This window comes from Oryza glaberrima, chromosome 10 (assembly GCF_000147395.1).
Source record: "Oryza glaberrima chromosome 10, OglaRS2, whole genome shotgun sequence".
Lineage (NCBI taxonomy): Eukaryota > Viridiplantae > Streptophyta > Magnoliopsida > Poales > Poaceae > Oryza > Oryza glaberrima.
In genome coordinates, this window is record NC_068335.1 from 6,583,395 (window position 1) to 6,607,044 (window position 23,650).

General features: G+C 44.6%; 1 pseudogene; it reads left to right on the plus strand.

Annotated features, from left to right (window-relative positions):
• The first annotated feature begins 15,667 nt into the window (after positions 1-15,667).
• LOC127753361 (uncharacterized) lies at positions 15,668-21,355 on the plus strand (annotated as a pseudogene).
• The last annotated feature ends 2,295 nt before the right edge of the window (positions 21,356-23,650 follow it).

The window sequence follows — 23,650 nt, forward strand, 5'->3', positions numbered from 1 at the left end:
AGTCGGAGGAATTCCGGAGTTGTTGGTAATCCTTCTCTTATTTCTTTTACTCTGATAAAAACTCTGTTTTCAATCGAATATCATTCTGAGTATTTAAGATTTATTTTGTGAGAGTTACCTCTTAGTTAGTTCCTAATCAACGTACGGGATCACTGATCACTATAACCCATTAATATATAGTGGTTGCTTTAGTGTTTAACTAACATTAAGGTAGTTATTAAACTACGTAGACGTGGTGTCTGAGTAGTTAATTTCTGGTGTTTGCTTCGTATCCCACAGAAGGTTTGAGGTGGGTGTTGAGGTTGTTGGGTTATGCGTAGGCTACGATAGCATAAATCAAAATTTTCTAGCACATAAACCAGGAACCTTGCAAGTATTACATCATAGATCGTTACCACTACATGTTTCATATCATACCCAAAAACTACTTTTATAACTACCCAATTATGGAGTAGCGTTTAGCAGTCCCTAAGTAAGCTACTACCCATGTTGGGAATCATGATAATCTCATGTCTAAGGATTCAACACCAATACTAAATGACATCAATGATGACACAACACATATGGCTCTTGCAGTATCACATGTTGGGTCTATCCAATAACATGTTCCCCAACATGTATCCACATTATTAATTTGGTATCTCTATACCATGATCCATGAGACATGATCATCAATTAATACATGTGCTAATCATTTAAACATATTTATTCCACATATGATATTTGATCAGGGATCTTTAGAAATAGTAACATACAACATAAAGAGTGTCATGAAAGAATCACATATTCATTAACCAATAATGAGTTATCTAAATCAAGGAACAATGTCGGATAAATATGTAAAAATAGTATGTGAGACAATCATCTCTATGATTGCCTCTAGGGCATATCACCAATAGAGGTGGTGACAGTCCTCAAAACACTGAAGTCCTCCCTATCCGAGTATGTTGTAGAGCCATATTATAAGACTTTCTAGCATTGTCCATATTCAGATAGATGCTAATGCATCTTAATACATACATACATACATACATACATACATACATATATATATATATATATCTATCTGAATATGGACAATGCTAGAAAGTCTTATAATATTAATCGAAGGGATTATATTCTACAAGGTTTTCACATAGTAGCGGTTTGTCCGTAGTTAAGATAAAAAAGTTTTGCCACTTTCTCTATCATTATTTTATTTTATTTAGTTTGTGATAAAGTGATTTAACACAGTGTTTCACTCACAAAATATATATATATATATATAATTTATTTATATATATATATTTATTTATTAACATATATATAAATGTGGGCAATACTAGAAAGTCATATAATATGAAACGGAGGAAGTACGTAACATGGTCACACGATCTAACAATAAATATTCCTAGTTAAATAGATCAAGCCATCATGTTCGTTGTTAGATAGGCATATCGATTTCATTTATTTCGTTGTGATTAAACTCTCTTTTTTATTATTTCACTATTATTATGTCAGTCCAATATGATGTGTATATGTTTACAGTTTACACAAAGTTATGTAAAATATTAAGTATGCGTTTGTAGTATGGATGTAATAATAAGATTATGAATGCATGATATATCATGGGACTTTAATGGTTTACGTGTGAGAGAACCGATCGAGATTAGGGGATGTTTGGTTGATGCCTAACCTTGCCATAACTAAGTTTAGACTAGTTGTGGTATGGTGGCATAAATATGGCTTAGAAATAGTTGGCCACAAGTGTGGCATGCTTAGCTCTAAATTTGAGAGCATGACATGTGGGTCCCAAAGTTAAGAAAGTGTGGCATAACATAATTGCGGCAGCGAACCAAACACATGCCTAAATAACTATGGCATGGCTAAAGTGTGGCGTGGCAAAGTGTGGCAACCAACCAAACAGCCCCTTAAGGCTGCGTTCTGAACCCCTTCTCCCCAGCACGTAAAACGAAGCATATATTTGTTCATGATTAATTTAGTATTAACTATTTTTTAAAAAAAACATACCGTTTAACAGCCACGAGGAGAAGAGGTTGGCAATAAGGGGTGCCGAATACAGCCTAAGTCCTCGGGTTTTCTTTGCCCTTTACATAATGTTTTTATGCTACAGTATCTTTTTTTAATATATGGCATAATTAAATTTTTTTTCTCAAGTTTGGACCAACGATATTTATTCAATTACTACTCCGTTAAGTAAATTAAGTGAAAAGGATACCTGTGGATTTATCATCAAAGTACTCTAAACATTTCTTGTATTGCGTTAAGAAAGGAGTTAAAAAAATTAAAAAGGGATAATTGCTCGTTTGATCCTACTTTGAAATCTAACTACCAATTTGACCCTTATTTTTCAAGTTTGCTCATATTGAACTTGTCGTTTGACCCTGTTTTCAAACACCGTTAGGATTTCATTTAGAAAAAATTAAAAAAATATATATTAGTATGCCAAACTGACAAAATTGCCCTTAACAACACAACATAATATCTATCCCCAAATATATTCTTCTCAGAGCGGGGCTGGCAGCGCACGATGAGAGCGGAGGTAGCGGCTGCGGTGGCGTCACGCAGTAGGAGCAAAAGCGGCGACGGAGCATAGTGGGAGCGGCGGCAGCGCACAAGCGGTGGGAGCAATCACGGCAGCTGCGATGCTCGGAGGGAGCAACGGCGTCGGAAGTGGCGCGCGGTTGGAACAGCGGTGGCGGCGGCGTGTGGTGGGAACGGCGTCGGTGGTGGCGCGAGGTGGGAGAGGCGCTGGCGGTGGCGCGATGTGGGAGTGACGGCACCGGCGCAAGGGACGAAAGTGGGCCCGGCGGCGGCGGTGGCCGGCACCGGAGGGAAGAAGCGGCGGCGCCGCCGCCGGAGGGAGGCGCAACAGCGCTGGATCTAGCGAGGGAGGGTCGACGACGGCTCGGCGACGGTGCTCCACAGTTGCCAGCGTCCTCTTGCCCTCTCACCGGCGCGCGCCTCGCCCTGTCGTCGCTCGCCGGCTTCTCCATGCGATTGGAGCTGTGGAGAGAGGAGAGAGGACAGAGAAGGCAGGAAGAGGAGAGAGGAGAGAAGGGAGGAGAGGAGAAGAGAGACCAGATGGGTGGATCCCACGTGCTTCGGTTAATAGGGTCAAATCAGTAAGGGTATAAGGGATATTTTATGCTTCGGTTAACACCGTTACGTGCCATTAACAGAATAGGGTTATACCGTATCTTCAATTTTGAAAAGAAGGGTCAAATAAGCAAAGTTGATAAAAGAGGGTCAAATTGGTAGTTAGCTTTCAAAAGAGGGTCAAATGCACAATTGCCCCATTTAAAAAGTAACGGCACTATCTCTGCTACTTAAAATGCAGTTGTCCTCCTCCCTTTCCGCAGTGATCCTCCTCCCTCTCCTTTTTTAGATAATGGAATAGAGCATTTCGGCCTTTGCTCAAAGAGTTACAGCCAATTATTACAATTTCACACTCAAAATGAGTGAAGTTCAAAGAAACTTAAAAGATGAAACCAACCATCAAGAAGAAACAACCTAAAGACTGCCAACCCAAGATAAAGAGTACACAATTATTGAATTCTGTCTGTGAACCTCCATCCAAAATTGACAAAATGTTGCATAACCGTTGTCTCAAGAATACGGCATGCAGCCTTTAAAAGCTCACTATCTTCCTCACACTTTTGTAGTTGTGCCCAAGACCGAAGCCAATGTGTTGCCCTGAAAACTACCTTTAGTCTGAAGTCATTCTAAGTTCCTTTCAGCCTTTAGCTTCTCTGCTCTTTCAGGAACAAGCTGATCACTATCACTAGCCTTTCGCTTACTCTTCCTGGAAGGAGATATCACTGCCTCTGGAATAGCAGAAATTTTTGCCATAAGACTTTCTTTTGACTGGACTTTCTCCACCATCAAAATATCCTCCAGTAAACCATCATATTCTTTATCAGATACAATCAAAGCATCTGATTCAGGGAGCAGATTTGTCTGAGAAATAGGGAATGAAGAGCCACCCCTCTCACTAAACTGACCACTAGCATCCGACTTAGAAGTATTAACAGAACTAACAAAATCAGACTTCTTTCCATATCTTGCATCTTACTCCCATCATCTTTTTTCTCCATATCCCCATCATCATTATTTTCCATGTCCATTGGTACAGGCTCATCAGGTCCATTCTCAGGCTCCACTCTAAAAGAAAGCTCATACAAGTGATCACCAATGGCCACATCAACCAAATCTGGAACCAAAGACGGGTCTAGAACCAACACTTGTAAACGAGCTGTGTCGTACCTCCTTCGGAATTACATACCTCATGCAGATCCACATAGACCCGTCACAATGTATGGCATATAGTATATACTGAAAACAGAGGAATTACCTGTTAATAACCATGTTCTCCTCTAGTCCTGTACCAACAATAACATATACTCCATTTAATGTATGACATCGTTGACTTTTCGACCAACATTAGACCATTCGTTTTATTTAATTTTGTTTGCAAATATAAAAATATTTGTCGTGCTTAAAGAACATTTGATGATGAATCAAGTTACAATAAAATAAATGATAATTACATAAATTTTTTTAATAAGACGAATGGTCAATCGTTGGATAAAAAGTCAACGGAATCGTACATTAAAATATGGAGGTAGGACTACATATTATAGATATAATTAGAAATTCATTTATATATACATTATATAAGTGTATTTTGGAAGTGGTAGCATCTACTACTACTAGAATGGAAGTAACGGTTCCTCACGTTCGGGGCTTCTTGATGGTGGCAGTGACCTGGTCGGGCCCTTGCACATCGACCATGGCTGCCTTGGTGCACGCCTTGCACCGGAGGCACCACTGGCCGACGCACACCATGGACGCGTACTGCTCCCCACACTCCGGGCACTTCGCCGGGCACTGGAACACCGCCGGCCGCCCCGGCCCGGCGGGTGGCTCCTTCTTCGCCTACGGCTTCTTCTGCCACGGCGGGCTCAGCCACTCGGTGCACCGGGCGCACTTCATTCCTGTTGAAATTAATGAATGGGCCTTAGCCCACTCGAAGATTAATTCTTTGGCAAATCACAAAAGCCCACCTCATGGGATGGCATGCATGTGGAGTTTAGTACCACCTTGCTTATTCTAGGAGAGGGGGACCTCCTTAAAAGGGAGGATGCCCTCCTAGCTACTTGAAGCATGTGTGGTGGAGAGAAGAGGGGAAACACACGCGCTCGCTCGCCTGGCCTGGCAGGCGGCGCGCGTGCACGACGTACGCGTCGAATGGTCCGAAAAATTGGCTTCTCACCCTTGCGCAGATGCAGCCTCCTTTTGCAGTTTTGTTTTGCTGCAAATTCGGATTCGTTTTTGTTTTGGAAACGTTCCGAAAAATCTGGTGCGTGCAAACGGCGTGGAGTCCGGATAAGTTACGCGCGACTTATCCGGTTTGGTTACGCGCAGTAGAGATCGTGCGGGCGCCCTGATCAACCGACCCTTCTCTATATAAACCGACCTGCCGTCTTCACGCAACACACGTGAAATCAATCTAGGGTTTGCCTCCTACTCTGTACTACGCCTTCGCTCGTAGACTACTCCATCTCGCTCGCCGGCGTGCACCGGCGATCGGGAGAGCAGGTCTCCGGAACCTCTGCCTTCGACGTCCTGCACCGGGAGAAGGCGGCAATAAGGTTTTTGGGAAGCGCTTCGCGCGACTGCTTCCTGTTCGTTCGCGACGGCTCGCCTTCCTCTTCGCTCGCGTGTTTCGTGCCTTCGTAGACGCCTGCGAAAAGTTTCGACCAAGCAGCCGGTCTTTCCGTCACCTCGGTACGTGTTCAATATGTTGCGCATATTTGATCTGTTCATGTTATACTGTATAGTTTACATGTGTAGATCTAATGATGCGTTCATGCTAGTTTTCATCTGTAATATCATGATTTATTTATGGAATAGATTAAATCATTATATGCCTATAATCTTAACAATCCAAAAACCTTATTATAGGCACTGTGATTTTACTATGGCTGGTTTTGCCGATGCACTGAGGCCGGATAAATTCACCGGTGTGCATTTTAAGAGATGGTAGATCAGGGTCACTCTGTGGCTGACAGCTATGAAATGCCTCTGGGTGAGTACTGGCAAACCTGAAGGAGTTCTTACTGCTGAACAGCAGAAGCAATTCGAGGAAGCCACTACTCTCTTTGTGGGATGCATTCTTAGCGTTCTTGGCGATTGTCTGGTCGAGGTGTATATGCATATGACCGACGCTAAGGAGTTGTGGGATGCACTGAATACTAAATTCGGTGCTACTGATGCTAGCAATGATCTGTATATCATGGAGCAGTTTTATGACTACAAGATGGCTGACAACCGTTCTGTAGTCGAACAGGCTCATGAGATACAAACCATGGCTAAGGAACTCGAACTCCTTAAGTGTGTCTTACCCGACAAATTTGTGGCCGGGTGCATTATTGCAAAATTACCTCCATCTTGGAGAAGTTTCGGTACTGCACTCAAACACAAGAGACAGGAATACTCCGTTGAGGGGTTGATAGCGTCTCTTGATGTTGAGGAGAAAGCTCGGGAAAAGGATGCCGCGTCTAAGGGCGATGGTGGGCAGTCCAGTGCCAATGTTGTGCACAAGGCCCAGAACAAGAGCAAGGGGAAATACAAAGCTCAGCAGACCACCAACTTCAAGAAGCAGAAGAAGAACAACAACAATCCTAATCAGGATGAGAGGACTTGCTTTGTGTGTGGCCAAGTTGGTCATCTGGCTAGGAAGTGTCCACAGCGCAAGGGGATGAAGGCACCTGCAGGGCAGACTTCTAAGTCTGCTAATGTGACTATTGGCAACACTGGAGATGGAAGCGGGTATGGTAATTTACCTACTGTTTTTTCAGTTAATCAGTCTACTAATTGGTGGGTTGATACTGGGGCCAATGTACATGTTTGTGCTGACATCTCATTGTTTTCTTCTTATCAGGTCGCACGGGGTTCCACCGTCCTAATGGGGAATGGGTCACATGCTTCTGTTCATGGTGTTGGCACGGTAGATCTGAAGTTTACTTCGGGAAAGATCGTGCAGCTGAAGAACGTGCAGCATGTCCCTTCTATCGACAGGAATCTTGTTAGTGGCTCCCATCTGACTAGAGACGGATTTAAGTTGGTTTTTGAGTCTAATAAAGTAGTCGTGTCTAAACATGGATATTTTATTGGTAAAGGTTATGAGTGCGGAGGCCTGTTCCGCTTTTCCCTTTCTGAATTCTGCAATAAGTCTGTGAACCATATTTGTGGCAGTGTGGATGATGAGGCTAATGTTTGGCACTCACGTTTATGTCATATTAATTTTGGCTTGATGTCTCGGCTTTCCAGCATGTGTTTAATTCCTAAGTTTTCCATTGTCAAAGGTTCTAAGTGCCATAGTTGTGTGCAATCGAAGCAACCTCGCAAGCCTCACAAGGCTGCCGAGGAGAGAAACTTGGCACCACTAGAACTCCTACATTCAGATCTTTGTGAAATGAATGGAGTGTTGACGAAGGGTGGAAAACGATATTTCATGACGTTGATTGATGATGCTACTAGATTTTGCTATGTGTACTTGTTGAAAACGAAAGATGAGGCTCTAGACTATTTTAAAATTTATAAGGCAGAAGTTGAAAATCAACTTGACAGAAAGATAAAAAGGCTTAGGTCTGATCGTGGTGGAGAGTTTTTCTCGAACGAGTTTGACTTATTTTGTGAGGAACATGGCATCATACATGAGAGGACGCCTCCTTATTCTCCCGAGTCTAATGGGATTGCTGAAAGGAAGAATCGCACACTGACTGACTTGGTGAATGCCATGTTGGATACCGCGGGACTGCCTAAGGCATGGTGAGGGAGGCATTGTTGACCTCAAATCATGTTTTAAACAGAGTTCCTAACAGAAATAAGGACAAAACACCATATGAGATATGGATTGGGAGAAAACCATCACTTTCTTATTTGCGCACATGGGGGTGCTTGGCGAAAATCAATGTACCAATGACGAAGAAGCGTAAACTTGGACCTAAGACTGTGGACTGTGTCTTTCTGGGATATGCTCATCATAGCATTGCCTATAGATTTTTAATAGTTAAATCCGAGGTACCGGACATGCATGTTGGTACAATTATGGAGTCTCGTGATGCTACCTTCTTTGAGAGCTTTTTCCTAATGAAGGATACACATAGTGGTTCGAACCAACCCTCTGAAATAATTCCCAGTTCAATCACACCACCAGAACAAACTGAACATACACATGAACATGTCTCTGAGGAGGATGTCAGTGAAGCTCCTCGAAGGAGTAAGAGACAAAGGACGGCTAAGTCTTTTGGTGATGATTTCACTGTGTACCTCGTGGATGACACTCCTAAGTCAATTTCAGAAGCATATGCATCTCCTGATGCAGACTACTGGAAGGAGGCTGTCCGTAGTGAAATGGATTCCATTATCGCTAACGGGACTTGGGAGGTGGCAGAGCGACCCTATGGGTGTAAACCTGTGGGGTGCAAGTGGGTGTTCAAGAAGAAGCTTAGGCCTAACGGTACTATTGAAAAGTACAAGGCTCGGCTTGTTGCTAAGGGCTATACTCAGAAAGAAGGCGAAGATTTCTTTGACACTTACTCACTCGTTGCTAGATTGACCACAATTCGTGTGCTACTTTCCCTAGCAGCCTCACATGGTCTTCTTGTTCATCAAATGGACGTTAAGACAGCTTTTCTTAATGGAGAGCTGGATGAGGAGATCTATATGGATCAACCTGATGGGTTTGTAATTGAAGGTCAAGAAGGCAAAGTGTGCAAATTGTTGAAGTCTTTGTATGGTCTGAAACAAGCTCCTAAGCAATGGCACGAGAAATTTGACAAAACATTGACATCTGCAGGCTTTGCAGTCAATGAGGCAGATAAATGTGTGTACTATCGCCATGGTGGGGGTGAGGGAGTTATTTTGTGCTTGTATGTTGACGACATACTTATATTTGGGACAAACCTTGAGGTGATAAATGAGGTTAAATCATTCTTGTCTCAAAATTTTAATATGAAGGATTTGGGAGTAGCTGATGTTATCTTAAACATTAAGCTAATTAGAGGTGAGAATGGGATTACACTCTTGCAGTCCCATTATGTGGAGAAGATTTTGAATCGCTTTGGCTACATTGATAGTAAGCCTTCTCCAACACCTTATGATCCTAGCTTGTTGCTTCACAAGAACAAGAGAATTGCTAGGAATCAACTGGAATACTCCCAAATCATTCGTTCGTTGATGTACCTGGCTAGTGCAACTAGGCCTGATATCTCCTTTGCTGTGAGCAAGTTGAGCCGATTTACCTCTAATCCAGGAGATGATCACTGGCGTGCGCTTGAGCGAGTAATGCGCTATCTGAAAGGTACTGTGGAATTGGGGCTTCACTATACTGGGTATCCTGCAGTACTGGAGGGTTATAGTGATTCTAACTGGATCTCTGATGTGGATGAGATCAAAGCCACTAGTGGATATATCTTCACACTGGGTGGTGGTGCTGTTTCATAGAGGTCTTGCAAACAGACCATTTTGACGAGGTCAACCATGGAAGCAGAGCTGACGGCACTGGATACTGCTACTGTTGAGGCAGAATGGCTGCGTGATCTATTAATGGATCTGCCTATTGTTGAAAAACCGGTGCCGGCTATCCTTATGAACTGTGACAATCAAACGGTAATTGTCAAAGTGAATAGTTCTAAGGATAATATGAAATCGTCTAGACATGTGAAAAGACGATTGAAGTCTGTCAGGAAATTAAGAAACTCCGGAGTTATAACGTTGGATTACATCCAAACAGCGAGAAACCTGGCAGATCCCTTCACGAAGGGACTATCACGAAATGTGATAGACAATGCATCGAAGGAGATGGGTTTGAGACCTATGTGAGTTATACTATGGTGGTAACCCAGTCTATGTGATCGGAGATCCCGTGAATTAGATCCTGGGAAGAACAAATCATTAGTAAACTAGAGGAGAGTACCAATATATGCCCTCTCCAAGTGAAAAATGCATGTACTCTCGTGAGCTGCAAGGCAGGTTGGCTATGCCTTAATGAGTTCTGTTGGCTTTAATTAGCGAAGATGTTGTCCTGCAGAGCATTCTTGAAAGAACTCACCTTTGTGAGCTTGACTGTTGGTCGCAGTCTATGAAGATTTTGGGTGAATCTTCTAGGAAGCTTACTAAAGACCTAGGAGTATGACTTATACACTCCACCCGAGGGGTAGTCTACAGACGGTCTAGTACCAGATAAGACTTTGAGTGAAACTTGCTTGCACAAGACTTGCAATTCAAGGCGTAGTCCATTGTTCAAGTTGTGAGTAAGTGTAGCTTGGAGTTCTAGGTGGATGTTCAACCTTAATCGGTCTCCATCGAACCGCTGGTATATAAACAGTACATTGGAAAAGGCAAATCTCAGTGGGATTTTGAGATTTGGTGGGGGGTTGTTGGAATTAATGAATGGGCCTTAGCCCACTCGAAGATTAATTCTTTGGCAAATCACAAAAGCCCACCTCATGGGATGGCATGCATGTGGAGTTTAGTACCACCTTGCTTATTCTAGGAGAGGGGGACCTCCTTAAAAGGGAGGATGCCCTCCTAACCACTTGAAGCATGTGTGGTGGAGAGAAGAGGGGAAACACACGCGCGCGCTCGCTTGCCTCGCCTCGCCTGGCAGGGCAGGGCAGGGCAGGGCAGGCGGCGCGCGTGCACGACGTACGCGTCGAATGGTCCGAAAAATTGGCTTCTCACCCTTGCGCAGATGCAGCCTCCTTTTGCAGTTTTGTTTTGCTGCAAATTCGGATTCGTTTTTGTTTTGAAAACGTTCCGAAAAATCCGGTGCGTGCAAACGGGCGTGGAGTCCGGATAAGTTACGCGCGACTTATCCGGTTTGGTTACGCGCAGTAGAGATCGTGCGGGCGCCCTGATCAAGCGACCCTTCTCTATATAAACCGACCTGCCGTCTTCACGCAACACACGCGAAATCAATCTAGGGTTTGCCTCCTACTCTGTACTGCGCCTTCGCTCGTAGACTACTCCATCTCGCTCGCCGGCGTGCACCGGCGATCGGGAGAGCAGGTCTCCGGAACCTCTGCCTTCGACGTCCTGCACCGGGAGAAGGCGGCAATAAGGTTTTTGGGAAGCGCTTCGCGCGACTGCTTTCTGTTCGTTCGCGACGGCTCGCCTTCCTCTTCGCTCGCGTATTTCGTGCCTTCGTAGACGCCTGCGAAAAGTTTCGACCAAGCAGCCGGTCTTTCCGTCACCTCGGTACGTGTTCAATATGTTGCATATTTGATCTGTTCATGTTATACTGTGTAGTTTACATGTGTAGATCTAATGATACGTTCATGCTAGTTTTCATCTGTAATGTCACGATTTATTTATGGAATAGATTAAATCATTATATGCCTATAATCTCAACAATTCCCACCTGCTGCTCCAGCCGCCCCACCTTGCCAGCGAACTCGCTCTTGCAGGAGGGGCAGTAGATGACGATGGCCTCGCGCGGCACGTGCAGCTGCATCGCCGGCGGAGGCATCTTGTAGTTGTGGGGCGCCGCCGCCGCGTGCGGGCGCCGGCTCGTGCCGTCGTCGTCGTCCTCCATGGAGGAGCCGGCGGCGACGGCCGAGAGGGCGTCCTCGCACGCCCGGCGCCCTCGACGGCGGCGCGGCGGCCGGTGTTGTTGTTGTTGTCGTCGTCCGGGTGGTGGAGGAGGAGGAGCGACAGCCGCTGGAACTGGTCCTTGATGGTGTCCAGCGTGGCGGCGCCGCCGTAGCGCATGCCGAGGACGGCGCGCCAGTTGTTGCCGCCCTTGCCTGGGCGCGCGGCGGCGTGGACCTCGTACGCGGCGGCCGCGCTGGCGACGCCGGGGAGGGACGGGCAGAGCCGCTTGGCCCTGCCGGCCTGGAGGTGCGCGCTGCGGACGTTGCCGGCGGCGAAGAGCTCCTCCGCGCGCTGGAGAGCCTTCTCGGCTTGCTCTCGTCTCTCGTTCTCGTCGTTGTTGCTCGCCATCGCCATGTCGTCGTTGGTACGTATGTGGTAATCTCGAACTGCGGGATTGGATATATAGTGAAGTACGTAGTATAGCTGGTTGCTGCCGCCAACTCGGAGTTGGCATGGATGCAAAGCAAGTCCGACGTGTGCCTCGGTGATCCAGTCGGAGTCGAGTCCGAATCGGAGTTGAAGAACGTGGCAACCTCTGGAGGTTGAGGAAGGCAGAGTTGTGCGAGGTGGGCCGTACGTGGGCCGATCGACCCCGATGCACGCACTGACGCAGCGAGCACGAAACTTGTGACTCAAACGGCCCAAAGTGCTGAAGATGGACCTGACGCCGCCAGCAATTAGGTGCCGCTACCACCGCAAGTTATCGGCAGGAAAAATCAAGCTAGAATGTAGAAGACCGTGCCACGGCGCAGAGATAGACTAAACGCGTACCAAACTACCAATCAGCTTAACTTGTGTTGCTCTTCTTGAAAGACCGCTAAAAAAACCTAAACTATCCACATTTTACATATGTGAAACCTATAAACAGTTGACTGGAAGGACGTCAAGGCATATGCACATACGGTTATTTAGAATTGGCAGACCACCTAGAGCGCAATCAATCGCTATAGAGACGAAAGGAGGACTATAATCAAGTTTGCATGGGTAAAGAGTAAAGGGACAAAAAAAAATATATAAGCAATAGATTGCTTTTGGATTGGATATCTCAATCGCTCGTATCTTTCATATCCCTTTATATCTGTATATATTTATAATGTTGGGAAGTCTTATTCTTTATACAATCCGGATTTGTAATGAATTTGTGAAGAATAAAACCTTCCCTTTAGGACTACCTAAAACTGAGTTATTCATGTTAGCAAACCGAAGCATTCGGTTTTCTAAGGATGTGCCAATTTTAGCTATTAACACTTTTTTACATAAGGTAGATTATATTAAATAATAGAAGGTATTACAATCTTGTCGTTACATGTGATAAAGACGATTGATATATCAAAATGAAACAAAAGAGGCTTCACATTTTTAGAGAGACATTAGATATGCAACCAGACGAACGCAGCATGAAGTTGACCTATTATGGCACATGATGTGACCATGGCTACTACAGATACAACCATTGTTCACATCATGGATAAACAAGAAGATATCAAGATCAAGTCCTCCAAGTGCTGAAATCCAATTCGGGCACCTGCTACACTGCTGACTTCAAACGGCCGCCAAATCTCCATTCGAGCTCCGTTTTCGGCCCGTGAGTACTTGATGGAAAGCTCTCGAAGTCCTCTTTCCAACAGATCCAGCCTCATTGTGATATTCCATTTCAGTGAACCGCAATTGAAGAAATAAGGGGCTGCATTGTCTGTAATGGGCCTATGGGCCTGTAACTTCGTCTGGGACCCCAGCCCAAGTGGGGCCCAAGGGGGGCTGCGCCCCAAACAGAGGGAGGACGCCCTTCTGACCTCCTCCATCCCTTAAATAGCTAGTAACCCCTCCAGGGTTAGTCGGGTTTTGATAGATTAAAGTTTAGCCATTGCTACTTGCTTGCAGCGCGCATGTCGGCTAGACCGTCCGTCTGCTTGTTCTTCGGAACCCCAACTTATCATTTGTATTAAATTCCTATTTGCAATATCGGATTGCTTTTATCTTGTTCTTGCGTGTTTCTTCAATTTGCTTGCAGGAATAGGGTTGATCTGCACCGGCAAGATCAACAACCCGCGGAGAGGTATATCGATCGCTAAGACGCAACACAACGTCTCGTACGGTTGTAGTCGGATCGTCAACGTTTCTCCCAAATCGTAGTTATCACAACTCACCGAAAGATCGGGCCAACAACAGCCTTGAGTGTCGAGAAGAACTCAGGGTTCATCAGCACATAAAAGCATATGAACAAATATCGGTCAAACATCTACGTTCCTCCGATAGAAAAGCAAACGGCCAACATCGCAAACAAGTCTACCCACACCACAAAGCCGACAACACCGTATTGATTATCTATGACCTAACAAACAAGCCTTACTTTGTTGAGGATCTCGTGGACCAAGCAACAGCTAACAAAGACATAGAAAAGAGACAAAAGACTCCAAGTTAAATAACCCTAACTCCATAAACATTATAAAAAACAAACCCTAGATAACTAGATAGATCTAATCTTAAAGACTTTATTAACAAACTCTGAAAATTTTACAAGAGATGGATGATAGATCTAATCGATATTTTGTCCTCGCACAAAGGATGAGGGAGTACAATATTCGCCAAAACTCCTTGATAATCTTATTTTTGGTAGGGGCCTAGCCCTTATCTTTATGCCGCTCTCTATCTAATTTTTAAGGACTGATGAGATCTGACTAAACTTCTCAGTATATCATCACATTTTTCTCAAACTTGTTTCTTTAGGTTTCCAGCAGATTCTAGGTCAATCTATGTTGGCATATTTCCAGACTTATTTTTGTCTCGTCTAATATAATGCACGTCGTCATGATGAATAAATAGGGTCCCGATCTTTCGATAGGTATTGATAACTCTTGATTTGGCGGAAACTTGACACAAGTCGATTCGGCTTCTGAATGAATACGCTCTTGAGCCCCGCAATAGCAGCACCACGTCTCCTCTGGTTATCAACCATGCCGAAACCCGGTTGACCTCGCCGAAAAGGCTAATATCCCTGCACGCGAATCGAAGAACACAAGCAAGAATAAGATAGATTGCAACACAATTGCATATGAACGATTAAGCACTCAAATTTGGGGTTCCACAAACCGATCTAGCGGCAAAACTGTTCTTGACAGATTAATCTAAGCAAAACCCAAACCCTAAAGGTGACGGCGGGTACTGATATATAGAGTTTAGGGTCATGCAAACAACCCTTGACGCAACCCTAATTGTAACAGCCCTACATTCACAACCAGGTATTTAGAAGTGCATTTGTTGTCCTTTAGATTTCATATTTACTATATTGCAATTTGATCATAGGCGATAACAAAATTAACTCTAATCGGTAAAATTGAAACCACTTCTATTTGAATAATAACTTGAACGTGTACATGTTAATAATTTATTCAAATACTAGTTTATTTATCACCAACAGATATAAATTTTGTGGAATTTTTACTCTCTGTTTAGGCCTCCTAAAAAATCAAACCAACTTTCAGCCTAACCAATTTCATCTTTTCACCAGAATTAAAATATTTCGAGTTTTTGAGTGAAACTTTGAAAAATGGAACCTAGAAACCAACACCTATCACCACACCAAATCCCTTAATTTTTGAACTAGTTTTACCTAGTCAAATTGAATTTACCAAGAGAGGGAAAGAAAATAAATCCTGGAAATTGCAAAAAACGAATCTGTACTCAGTTTTTCACCCACCTCTCTCACCCTCATAGACAGCCACGACTTGGGCCCACTTGTCATTGACCTTGGGTGCCTCTTTAGCCCCACAACACACCCATGGGCGTGCTCCCACCTCAGGACTTAAGGGGGGGGGCAGAGAAAACCCCTTCTTCTTCCTCCCCTTTCATCTTCACTGCTTGTTCTTTCTTTTCTTCCTCAACCTGAGCTCTCATCTCACTTCTCCTCCCCAAATCCCATCCAATAGCCCAAGATCAATCCCTGCATGTTAGACCACAACAATCCCCATCATCCAAGCTTTCCATCCATCCCAACATCTTGAACATGCATGGAGAGTTGAGAGAGATCGAAATAGGAGAAGAGAGTGGTGGTTTCAGCCTGCATGGTTGCAGCAGCAACATGACTTTGTTTCCCTCCATTTGGTGAGCTTCCTTGCCATCCATGGTGCCTTTTTTTTAGTTCCCTTCATGTTGAACATCTACAGCAACATTCAACAGGTCATCCATCTCCATTATTGCAGCTAGGAGGTGGCTGCAACTCATCCGGTGTTAATCTCTTTTGATTTCGGTTGAAGAAGCCCTAGGCAACGTCTCTTATCGTCAGCCCGAGGCCTTGCTCCATCTCTTGCCATCAGCCCGAGGCCTTAACCTCGCACAACCCTACGTCCAGGTTGCTGCCATGTGAGCGAAGTCTGGTGGAACTTGGAGAAAAGGGGAAGTGAGAATAGAAATCGATTTCTGAGTTAGCTATTGAGCTGAAAGAGGTATGCGCTTTAAAAATTCATAACTAATTCATATGAACTCCGAATTTAGTGAACCAAATTTCTGTGGATTAAGAAAAACGTGATCTTCAATGTTGTAAAATAAAAATGACAAACTTTTGTACTGGTTTTCCCAGTAAAAACATAAATATCTATATGTATCCCTTGTGTGGTCTAGCTCTTAATAAATTCGTAAGAAATTATGTCACGTCCCAAAACGACCCTAAAATATATCCTTTAAATTATGCCTAGAATAATTAAAATCCGTGTGAAAGCCTCCAAAAATTAAAATGTGCAAAGTAAAAGTCAAACAAGGCTTAGAGGATTTTTGCATATTTCCTAAAAGCCTAAAATATGTAAATAAATTTTAGTGGAAATTTCAGAGCACAAATAATAATTAAGAAGAAATAAACAAAGTTGAAAAAGTTTTATAAAAAGAAAAACCCTAAAAATCCCCCCTTCTCTCTAATGGGCCGAATTCGGCCCATCACCCTCCCTCTCTCTCTCCTCTCCCCGCGGCCCACTCGGCCTCTCCCCGCGCGCGCGCCGCTGACGGGCGGGCCCGCCCGCCACCCTCGCTGACGGGTAGGGCCCACCCGTCATCCCGTTCCTCCCGCCGCTCCCGCCGCCTCCCCCGCGCCCTAGCGCGCCGCCGCCGCGAATCCCGCCGCCTCCCGCCGTCCCCGCATGCAATAAAGTGGGGGGAATCACTCCCCGTGATCCCCTCTCCCTTTCCCCCCATTTTTCCCTCTCTCTCTCGCGTTCAAACGGGTGGATTTGCCCCCGCAAATCTCGCCGGCGCCATTGATGGCGGCCGGACCTCCCGCGCCGGTTTCCTTCCCCTCCGGCCGCTCTCTCCCCCTTCCAACCCTATTTAAACCTTCCCCGCACCTCCTCTGTCCGTTTCCGCCTCTCGCCGCCCTTCCTCCTCGCCGGATTCGAGCTCGCGCCGTCGCTCTCTCTCTCCGTCGTCGCCGCCGAGCTCCGGTCTGCCGCCGTCGTCGCCCCGGACCGTCTCCCGCCCCGGCTTCGCCTCCTCCGGCTTCGCCGCATCGCCGCCGTCCCCGTCCACCCCCTCGTCGAGCTCGCCGACCACCGGAGCGCCGCCGTCCCCGTTCACCTGAGAAGCGCCGCCGCCTTCCCTCGCTCCGGTCGCCTTTCCCGTCGTCGCCGTCGACCTTGGGTGAGCCGTGGACCGCCGCCTCGTTTCCCCCTTTCCCTCCCCTCTCTCGGCCGCCGCTCCGCCGTGCCTATGGCCGCCGCCGGCGACCATAGGGGCGCGGCGCGCCGTCTCCCGCCGGCCGCGCCGGCTTGGCCGCCCTCGGGCGCGCCGAGTGGCTGCCGCGTGGGGCCCGGCCGTCAGCCGCCCGCGCCCTTGGGTGCGGCTGACGCGTGGGGCCCACGGCGCCGGCCGGTGTGAGCCCGGGTGCACCCGGTCCACCGTGGACCGTGAGGCTGCCGCGTGGGCCCCACTCCCGTGAACCCGGTCCGCGCGCCCCCTCCCCTCTGCTGACGCAATAAACCCTTTTTAAATTAAATTTTAAATGAAGAAATTCGCAAATATTCATTTAAAGAACATATAAACTTCAAATGGCCATAACTTGGCCATTTGAACTCGGAATTGGACCGTTCAAGTCTCTAATTTTTCCTTAAGAAGTCAAGAACCCATTTTTGTGCTTTGTTCCTGCTTGTTGTATGGAGTTTATTAGAGTAAAAGCCCTTTTATTTTCCGTTGGTCGTGTAGACGCTGCAGCTTCGGAAGATCCGCTCTTCATGGAGGTTGAAGCCGACGTTTGGGAAAGCGAGCAAGGCAAGTCACATCATCCTTGAACATATTGAATCCCAGTTTATAAAGTTATTTTGATTTAAATTATTGCATTACCGCTTTATTTAAATTCCCGCGTTATCACTGTTTTATTTAGCCATGCCTATTTACCTTTGTTATGACCTTATTATTGTTATTGTTATTATTACCTTGTTCACCCTAGGATAAACAAAACCCCAACTAGTGGACATTTTATTCATGGTTCCACTAGTATGAATTTAGGTAGATGCTTCGCTGATTAATAGGACAACATTAGGTGGTTTTATAACTCTAGACTTTGGGAATATTCATATTACTTGGACACCATGGAATGGTTGGATTATTGTGGAATTGGATTCACACCTCTCCCTCTATTCAAAACCCTCAAAATGGTTTTAGGCTGGGCTCGGGGTGCATGGTTTTGATGGTAGCACCTCGGCCATATAAGGACCGGTCTTCGGGCCTCTATTGCAAAGCACTACCGTACTTCCACATGTCTAATGGGTAAGGCTTAGTTTGTGGCTCAGTCTGGTTATAAACAAAAGTACACGGATGGAGATGGACGAAGTCGGGGGTCGATGGACATCTCTAGGGCAAATGAAGGCTACACGAGCTGCGGCCCGGTAGTCGAGATGTCATGGCACAGGGCCGGTGTCCTGCTGCTAGGGGCTCAGTCCTGCCTACCTGTCCCGGGGGTTCCGGCCGTAGGTGGGGTGGGGTCTATGGCTAGGATGGGTTGGAAACTATGTCACGTCTTCCGTCCGTATACCGTGGTAGTATGTGGCACGTGGTTACACGTGAGGAAGATGTGTCTTGTGGGTAAAGATGTACACCTCTGATCAGAGTATAATCTATTCGAATAGCCGCGCCCTCGGTTATGGGCAAGCCGAGCAATGTACCCAAGTTAGTGTTTTAATTCTTAAAGCCTGCTTCACAACTAAAATGTGGAATGGTTGGCCTGGGTTGGCTTGGGACGAGCCGGGACCCAGGGTCGGGTTGCTAGTTCGGTCTGAATCATCGTAGGCCTTGGGTTAAGGCAGGTTCGTGTGGGTTCACGGCCTTGATTAATAATATTGTACAGCTCTTGAATCGTGTTTACAAAATAGCTTTGAGCCACTAAGTGTCTTTTAATGCTGTTTACTGCAAACCCTAACCCTTTATATTATAACCCCCTTGTACTCCCTTGCATTTATTCTGCACTCATGGGTGTGTCTTGTTGAGTACAGTGGTTGTACTCAGTCTTGCTCAATTTTTCCTAAACCCAGAAGAGGAGCCCCTGGAAGATGAAGGCTTTGGTGTCTAGCTCGTGCCTGCCGTCAAGCGCCTGTGGTCGTCGCCCTAGTCTTCCGCTATTTTTCGTTTGTCTCCTTGTGTGCTGGGTCTTCGCCGCCTGTGTATTAAATTATTTAATTACGCTTTCGCTTGGTAAACTCTGAATTGTATCAACTTTTGGTGTATCTTGCCTCCTGGGACAAGGAATAATGCACGCACATAAGGAACGCCCGTTGGGTTATTTCCGGTCGTGACAAATTATTGGTAAAAGCTAAAATTGTGAAACCAATTTTGTTGAGCTTATATTTTAGTACTCTTTGCTGTTGTGGTGTTGTTTTTGGCAAAACTACCTCTTAAATCTTGTTTAGGAGTTATTTAGCATTCCTATGATTTTAACTTGTAAAACCCATATATAAATAATGACAACACATTTAGCTGTGAAATATTTTTCCTTAGGACCTGTGAGTGATGTACTTTACTCTAAAAATAATCATTATTACGAAAACTTGGTTTGTGTTGCAAGTTGCTTGTAATGCTCTAAAGGAAACATTAATATTTACAGACTTGCCTTTTTCAGCACCTGACAGCTTGTCATTTTCATATCTCCCAAACCATAGCTGATAATCTGGTGATTCTTTCACCTAAATTCAAGTTAAAATACGATCTACCCACTGTATTTATTTCATAATTTATCGATCATTTTGCATGTGCATGTTTTTTTGGCTCTTATTCGCATATTGCTTCTTTTCGATAGATTCAGAGATTCCAGAGAGTAACGAGCCATATCCCAAGGAGGATAGTGACTACCCTCAACAGCAAGGCAAACACCTAAGCATATAGAACCTATGCTTTCTCTAAAAATGATTTGGTTGCAATCTATACGTGTGTGTCTATATATATATATATATATATATATATATATATATATATATATATATATATATATATATATATATATATATATGCATTGCCTAGATATTAATATTGTTGGTTTATAGTGTATGGGTAGAACCCATTTATGCATTTAGTTCTTGTGATATTGCTGTCGTTATACCCTATTACCACTGGTTGGGATTACTTGGGATGTCTTATTCATTAATGCTTAGCCATGCTTAGTGCTAATAGAACTATAGGGATGGACAGTGCTATTAATTGTGGTATATAGACAACTTGCATTATTGGGCATAAAACTTGATCACTTACACTAAATAATGGTTGATGAAATATGTTGGACTTGGACGGGTGATAGGGCGATGATGGGAGGTTGGTTTCCCCTCATGCAAGTAGCCCCGTCTAGGTCATCAAGGACCGAACATTTTGACATCTAATCAAGCACCCTACGTACTTACCACATGCCTTATTTGGGACCGGCTTGTTCTTACTAGTTCTACTGTGATCATTTATACCACGTTGGAGAGTCGTGAGGCAGGTAACCTTTGGAGGGCCTCGGGTGCCTAGGTTTGGCCGGGGGTGCCTCCCGCGTGGCGCGCCCGCCTTGGTCACATCACGCACGCACGTGACTGAGTCGTCGGGAACCCCAGCGTGGTATAGGTGGTTGGGGTAGGACTAAGAAAGGGCATGTAATGAGCTTGAATCACTTGTGTACCGCACTCGACGGGGTGTGTAGCATTTGATCTTTGTTCATTTCGTGTGGGTCCAGTTATACACCTCTGATCAGAGTATAATCTATTCGAATAGCCGCGTCCTCGGTTATGGACAATGCTTGATGTGTTAGTCAGTTATGTTAGCATCAAATGTGGATTATTATAGATGGGATTATGTTTGATGGTGGTGTTGGCATGTTGTGCCATGTTGACTTTGGTAGTCCATGGTTGATGATGAGAGCGCAGTTTGGGCTCATTTGCTTATACATTTCAGAATTATATACTTGTTGTCCATAAATTAAAATGATGCTAGATTTACTTGTCCTTGCTTATTTTACTCATTAATTGCTCAATAAAATTAGCTTTATGCAAATGTTGAACCTAGAGACCCACTATAGGCTAGAAAACTTGCATACTTCTCTCTCCCTTATGTATATATAATTTTGGGTAAGACTTGCGAGTACAATCTTGTACTTAACCCGGTGTCTGCAATTTCAGGAAAGGATTCCGGTTATGAGTTATGCTTCTTGTGTGGTCATTGCTCTGCCGAGGGCGGCGAGGGCAATGAGTGATCTCTTGTAGCTTGGCTCTTGCCCGGTTGGTTTGCCCTACTGTTGATGGAAAACACGAGGCCTGGGAGATCTGCTTAACTCCAGTGCAGGTCCAAAACTCGCCTTCGGATGTATGAGCGTGCCAGTTGATTTGATCCTACAATCAACAAGAAACAAAGACAAAGAAACCGTGATCAAATCCATAAATGATAGTCGATCAGCTAAATGCCGATGACATATCATTTATCTCTGAGCCGATGTCATATGTGAATCGATCGGCAGTTGTTAAGGAAACAAATCAAAACTAAATCTACTCGATCGGCTGTAGATATCAATAATATATAATCCTTATATCGATATATATTTAAACCAAGTGATTGGGATAGATCGGTCACTTACCGAGACAGTATAAATCACTTAGATTGAAATATATATTAATAATGAGATTATACATATTCATAGCATAGCCGATCAAATAGATCTAGCATGTATCAGCTAATATTCCGATATTACTTTATATTAAATATTAAAGCAAATAGAGTATACCAAACAGAAATCTAATATACTTAAATGCAACAAGATCTTAACATGAAGGGCAGATCTAACACATTAATTGAGCATATAGGGCGAAAGCAATTAGATCAGATAAGATCGGCTGGAACTCCGATACTACCCTAATCGGCAACCAGTAAGCAGGCTAGAGATTGAAATTCTAAGCACGACTTAATAGATCAAACTTAACTGATACAGCATTAAGTATGAAAAGAAGAATAATATCTAGACAATCAAGCCACTGGATGTTTCATAGAGTGGTGGATATCTTACATAATCTAAGCCAACGTCGCTATTTAACCTAACCGGCTGCCTTCTGGTAACAGATGCTAGCCGATTGTAGGTTAGATGACGATATTGTCAAGGATTATGTAAGATATATGATAATTTGACAGATTACATAAACAAGATTAGAGTATCATAAAGATGGAAGCACTAATCTCGAGAACACAAGCCGTCACAACAAGTTTTACCTCTTGTTGAAGATCGAAACCGATGCAGCTCAACCCGAAAGTAAGAACTCGTCGAAATAAAATAAAGCAAAAAGGGTGGTGATGTGCCGAAATTATATTGAACGTGTGTGTTCCCTTTTTTACATAGGGCTCAGGGTCTATTTATACCCGAGAATTACAAGATATGTCCATACCAGACACGACTATTATCTCTAACAACCCTAAGATACTATAAGTCTTTGTGGCAGACTTTTGCCCAAACATATCTCTAAGGAAATTACATAAAATACCCTAATTAATAGACACAATTGCCTTCTCAGGACTCTATCCATGCGTGGCAATCATCTTGAAGCATAATAACTCAACCCGATGATGTACACCAAGTCGTATTCTTGGAATCGGCTGTATCGGCTAACCCTGTCTGACTCAAACTCTGTCGATCCTGACCTTAGCCGATCCGGACTCTAGCCGATTCCCTTCCTGTTCCCAGATTGACCTCTGCCTCCGATTCCACTTCGATCTAGTCTTCTTTTCCGATACTAATATTACCAAATTTGGTCGTTAACACCTACTGGGGTTGTGGCACCACCGGTTTTATCTTTTGCTTATGAACTCTATTTGAGACTTCCACTGCTATATTTATGTGTTGTATGTTGGGACCTCGGACCCTATTGTGTCATGTACCTCGCTGCACTTTAACCCTATTATGGTACTTGCTATGTTTATTAATTGCTTCAGATGAAAGTGTGAGGCTAATCGCATTCCTGGGGACTAGCTAAGCATGAGTAACGGGTTTTGATCGCTTGAGATAATCGGGGATAGTGCTTTGGATCGAGTCACTAGGGTATGCTTTTGGTCGCCACCTTCGAGTGGTTGACGGGCATATGATGGAGTGGACTGGCAAGCTATCTTACGGTTATGTCTTGTGCTCACTACTCGACATTCCGGTTATTATAACAGAAGGTTGTCAACCGCGATCATGGACACATTGAGGACGAGTGGCTATTTATGCATGTATGGATCCCACTTCTCTAATAGTATGTGGTGGTCGCGTTGGACACTGGATGGTATAATACTCGGGGTGTCCACACTAATGGGTTCCAACACGATACACAGCCCAAAGGCCCAAATACGACGATGTAGCACCGGGACAAATTATGGATGTCAATTTGTTCGGTCGATTCCTAATGACACGGAAAGAATTTGGATATGGGACCAGAACCATTGGAAAGGTTATCTTCTTAGCTTTCCATCCATATAAAGAACACCCCAATCCAAGCACGTATGCGACTTGGGCGCCCGTTTTAGTGCA